General features: G+C 38.5%; 1 protein-coding gene across 14 annotated transcripts in view; it reads right to left on the reverse strand.

The window, feature by feature from the left end:
- NSD3 (nuclear receptor binding SET domain protein 3) overlaps positions 1-6,166 on the reverse strand; it is a 115,307-nt gene that overhangs the window by 89,254 nt on the left and 19,887 nt on the right. The gene's annotated exons all lie outside the window — the stretch shown is intronic.

Here is a 6,166-nt window from a genome sequence, read left to right on the forward strand (position 1 = left end):
CCGTCTCAAAAAAAAAAAAAAAAGAAAAAAAAAGAAAAAGAAAAAACAAATCCAAGTGATTGTTCCATTTGTCTTTAGATTATTTTAGCCTTTTAGGGAACAAACACCATCTATAAAATAGAGCTCACTATTTTATCCACAAACAAAATACAGTGTTTTTAATGGCATCCAAGTGTTATACAGTTGGCAATTATAGTTATCCAAAAAGTCTGAACCACGATAGTACAGATGCAAATTATTTCTGACTAAACTGTGGGTATTTCCTCTCAAACAATTTTTTATTTTTTTTAGACAGCCTCTGTCACTGAGGCTAGAGTGCAGTGGCGCAATCACAGCTCATGGCAAGCCTCGACTTCCTGAGCTCAGGTGATTCCCCCACATCAGCCTCCCAAGTAGCTGGAACTATAGGCATATACCACCATGTTTGGCTAATTTTTAAATTTTTTTTGTAAAGACAGGGTTTTGCTATGTTGCCCAGGCTGGTCTTGAACTCCTGGACTCAAGCAATCGTCCTACTCTGGCTGGGATTACAGCCATGAGCCACTGCGCCAGCCCAATTTCTTTAATTCCCATGGTAATGCACATACTTGGACTTCTCAGACTCCAAGGCCATTATATGTTAATTTTACAGGCACTTAACACATTTTTAGTTCTCCTATGGCTTTTTTAATGAAAACTTGAGGATGTGAAAATTATGAGGTTTGAAAAGACTGCTGGTCAAACTCTGAATCATTTAAAGAAGTTTACTACCATTCTGGTTGAGGCTGACTCTCAAAGTTTAAGGCTATGATTTAGGAGAAAACATTTTCCTGTACTACTTTTTTTTTTTTCTGCACTACTTTTCAACGGTTATACTAATAAAACATCAAAAATTCTTCAAATGACACAATGGACTTATAGCATTTTAGTATGTAAAACCAATGTTCTATATTAGCAAATCTTATCTGTATATCTTGACTTAAAGGTACTTTCCGTTGTAGCCTTTTAGAAAGAACTCTAAGCTGCTGACTAATTTCTGGGTTAAACTGGAAAATGTGCTTACTTTAAAAATAAACAATTCGGGAAAAATATATTCCCTTTATATTTTCATGTAATTTTACTCACTTTTCTCCAAGACATGAAACAAATCATGTCATTTTTGTATAATTACTAACAACATGTATCCAAAACAAAGTAGTCTAGCTCTATCTATATATAATAAACTGAAGATGTATCAACAGAAGTTACCCTTCTAGAACAGGATTTGCTATATGACATTTAGTCATAAAATTACTAAGCAAAAGCATAAAGATCACTCTTTTTAATAAATGGAGTTTTTTTTTTTTTTGAGTCAGAGTCTTACTCTGTCACACAGACTGGAGTGCAACGGCGTGATTTCAGCTCACTGCAACCTCCGCCTCCCAAGTTTAAGCAATTCTTCTGTCTCAGCCTCCTGAGTAGCTGGGATTACAGGCACATGCCACCACGCCCAGCTAATTTTTCAATTTTTAGTAGAAATGCAGTTTCACCATGTTGGCCAGGCTGGTATCGAACTCCTGACATCAAGTGATCCACCTGCCTTGGCCTCCCAAAGTGCTGGGCTTACAGGCACTGCTCCTGGCCAGAAATAAATTATGTTTGATAATTGAACAATAAAAACAAAACAGAAATAAATATTTGTGATTTTCTCTTCTTCCTCTTCACTAAGATATGGTATTTTTGTCTTTCTTTTTTGGGGTCTCACTATGTTGCCCCGGCTCAAGTGCAGTGGCTATTCACACATGGAATCATAGTGTCCTGCGGACTTGAACTCCTGGGCTCAAGTGATCTTCCTTCGAGAAGCTGGGACTAATGGTGCACACTAATGCCCCTGAATTGTCCTATTTTATTTCTTTTATTAGTATTATTATTTTTTTTTTAAGACAGGGTCTCACCATGTTGGTCAGGCTGGTCTTGAACTCCTGACCTCAGGTGATCTTCCCGCCCTGGCCTCCAAAGTGCTTGGATTACAGGCGTGGGCCACCGCGCCCGGCCTTGTCCTATTTTCTTGTACACACAGTAATATTCCTATATAATGCCCTGTTAATCAATCAAATTTACTCAATTTAAATAAGAATTTAAAAGTCACATATAATTCAGTTTACATGAAATGTCCAGAAGAGGCAAATCCACATAGACAGAAAGATGATTGGTGATTCCCAGAATTTGGGAGGAGGGAAGGAATAGAGGGTGACTGCTAATGGATATACAGGGTCTCTTTTTGGGATGATGAAATGTTCTGGAATTAGACAGTGGTGATGATTGCACAACCTTGGGAATATACTAGAGATCACTAAATTGTATACTTTAAAAGTATGAATTTTATGCAATGTAAATTATATCTCAACAAACAAATGCTCTTTAAGAAAATCAACAAAGTATTTATGTATATTTCTCAATAATAAAGTTTCTAATACCTAAAAAATTACTGATTTTTATAGATATTAAATCTGCTTAAAATGAAAAGCTTTATTATTATTAAGCTACAGTAATTAGAAGGTAGGGTACTAGCAAAAGATGGACAATGAAACAGAATAAGATCCTAAACACAGAACCATTCTATGGGAATGTGACATATGACAGAAGCAGCACTGCAGAGTAGTAAGGAAACGATAAAACATTCAAAGACTGGTCCTGGGACAACTGCTTATCCACAGAGAAAAAAAAAAATTAGATCCTCACCACATAATATACCAAACCAACTCCAGGTGGATTAAAGACCTCATATACACAGTACATCTTTAAAACTTTTAAGAAAAACCAGGCCTGGCATGATGGCTTACGCCTGTAGTTCCAGCACTTTAGGAGGCCAAGGCGGGCTGATCACAAGGTCAAGAGATTGAGACCATCCTGGCCAACATAGTGAAAAAGATGGCTGTAATGCATAAATTAAAGCTCAGCTCTACCTTTCAACTTTCTTCCAGATCTGCCCGATTCTTGCTATATTCATTGGCTGTGTCTTACCATTTCTCTACTGCATTTGAACAACATCTTATTAGCTATTCTTCTTGCTTCCAATCTTGTCTACCTCCATTCCACCCTCTACAACATTGACAGTGCTTAAGAACAAAACTCCAAACCATTTAAATTTAGTAACATCCCATGGCTCTTCATGCCTCAGCATAAAATCCAAAAACCTTTCATAATGTGGCTCCTGCTTCTCTGCCTGGCTACCTCTCCTGATGCTTTGGCCTGCCCATCTTGCCCTCCACCTTTCTAGCTTTTCCTCTCTCATCTCTCACTCATCCTTAAAGATTCTATTCAGAAGTGTGAAAATATTCCAAGAAGCTTTTCCAGAACATCCCACATACCACACACCCTCTGAAGCCAGGTTGCATATTCACTTCTGCTGGCATGGCATCCTGCTATAGTCAGAGCACTAAACACATTCTACAGGGCCATCCTGACATACAGAAAGGGTGTGTGCATAAGTGAATGTGATCTCAAAACATATGCGTAAGAAATAATAGTAAAATACTTTATTACAGAAATTCTGGACACCAGCTGCTGTTTGTTAACTGCCCTCTGTATGTTGAGACAAGGCTGTGCCGAGGTTCAGGTCAAAAGCTCCTTCCTTCCCACTCTGCTGCTGCTACAATAGGAAGGTGACCAAAAGTTACAGCCAGTTGTCCCCACCCCAACCTACACAGGCTTCTCTAATGAAACAAATATTTATTGGGCACCTATTGACCAGACACTGAGCTAAGCACTGAAGTTATATGGATGAAAATTCAGACAAGGTCCTTGCAGCCATACAGCTTACATCACCATATGGAAGAGACGGAGACAGAAAGGAAAGTGCTGGAGATGAGGCTTGGAAATTGCCTTTTGTCAGATGCATTTATTGATTTCATACTGAGTACCTGCATGATGTCAAGTCTTGGGTGTCAGAGAACAAAACCTTGTTTTCTGATCCCTAATGACAGAAAGGGACAAGTGCCCTGGATGACAAAGGGAAATATCCAGAGTTGAGAAGCTGGGGGTGTGGGGATAGGGAGAGAGGGGGCAGGGGACCTCAGACATTTCTGGCTTAAGAAACAAGTTCTAACCTGTAGTGGAGGAGAGACAAGCTCCTTTCCAAAGACCTACAATAGCCGGGTGCGGTGGCTCAAGCCTGTAATCCCAGCACTTTGGGAGGCCGAGGCGGGTGGATCACGAGGTCAAGAGATCGAGACCATCCTGGTCAACATGGTGAAACCCCGTCTTTACTAAAACTACAAAAAATCAGCTGGGCATGGTGGCGCGTGCCTGTAATCCCAGCTACTCAGGAGGCTGAGGCAGGAGAATTGCCTGAACCCAGGAGGCGGAGGTTGCGGTGAGCCGAGATCGCGCCATTGCACTCCAGCCTGGGTAACAAGAGTGAAACTCCGTCTCAAAAGAAAAAAAAAAAAAAAAAAAAAAAAAAAAAAAAAAAAAAAAAAAAAAAAAAAAAGACCTACAATAAACCAGTACCTAAAAGACTTTCCACTGAGAACCTTTTTGGCTTCTTAATATCACAGGTTTTAAATGATCTAGATTTTTAGAAAGGCTTTTCTTGATATGTTGCAAAACCAAATTATAAGTATTTAATGAAAGCACACTATAAAATTCCAGGAAATAAAAACAACTTAAATGCCAGAGAATATGGACAGACTGAAAGTTTGAGGACATGAAACTAGTTCATCCTTGAATCCCCAGAGCTGACTATAGTGCCTGACACATTATCAATAAACAAATCAATCCTAACAGAAGAAAGTATCACAGTAAGGGGGTGGGGGGGGGCACAAGATCAGATTAACCATTTAGATAGCTTAATATGTGCTAATACCATTAAGTAACTAGTATTACTGAAATATCACAGGATGTTTTTTAATAGCATGCATTTTGAATTGAGTGTAGATTTGCTTTTTACTTCCTAAGGCCTCATAAATGTATCGACACTCAGAGGAAAACACAAAAAAATTTTGCCCCAATTATTTTTAAACTTTTTAAAAAGTTTAGCATATAATTTTTTTTTTAAATTTTAGCAAGTAATCTTTTTGGCAGAAAATTAAAATTAGAGGATATTTTATTAAGTGTTCAAAATACAGAGTGTAACACATCATCCAAAAGAGTCACAACCTGACAATGATTTTTTTCCAAGAAACTTTAAACATTTACATAACCACATTTAATATGATGTGCTCTTCTATGAATCTAATAATAATTCTACAAGCATATATAAACGATTGACAACATATTATGATTCATATTTTCCTAAACAGTGGGTATGTTATGACATGAAGCTTTGTCTTTTGTATCAGTATATAAAACCTACATTCATGATGAATAGGATAACAGAAACTGTCATAACATCATCACTGTAGAACATAACTCATGATGAGAATCTGAAACTCTAATAAAATGATTTCCTTTTTTGTATCATTTATAGACTAATACAAAACCTGTGCTCAACATAAAATCAATTTATTTTAGAATATCATGAGATATTTAGGTGTCTCTGAGCAACTTCAGTAATCAGAGAATTGCCAAATGTGTGCTGATAACTGAAGTTCAGATTTATTTTTAGTTTCCAAAGCATAGTATAGTAGTGGCTTCAGTCATGGAAAGAAAAACAAAACAAAACAAAATTACTTCCATGTTAATGAAGGTACTGGGTACTTCTACATCTTGCTCACTGCTGTAACCCTATCCCCTAGTATGTGAGGAAAGAAAGCTGCTAAATGAATATATGAATGGCAGCAAACACAATGCCGCATGTCGGCCTGTACTATTCAGGTGGGGCCAACATAATCACAAGGACCCTTATCATCCTTTTGGTGGGAAGGATCAAGAGTCAGAGAGAGATTTAAAGACTGCTGACTGAAATTGGAGGAAGAGGGCTGAGCATGGTGGCTCACGCCTGTAATCCCAGCACATTGGGAGGCACAGGCAGGCGGATCCCTTGAGGTCAGGACTTTGAGAGCAGCCTAGCCAACATGGTGAGACTCTGTCTCTACTAAAAATACAAAAATTAGCTGGGCATGATGGCGCATGCCTATAATCCCAGCTACTAGGGAAGCTGAGGCAGGAGAGTCACTTGAACCCGGGAGGCAGAGGTTGCCATGAGCTGAGATTGTGCCACTGCACTCCAGCCTGGGCAACAGAGTAAGGCTCCATCTCAAAAAAA

This window comes from Cebus imitator, unplaced genomic scaffold, assembly GCF_001604975.1.
Source record: "Cebus imitator isolate Cc_AM_T3 unplaced genomic scaffold, Cebus_imitator-1.0 Scaffold5, whole genome shotgun sequence".
NCBI lineage: Eukaryota > Metazoa > Chordata > Mammalia > Primates > Cebidae > Cebus > Cebus imitator.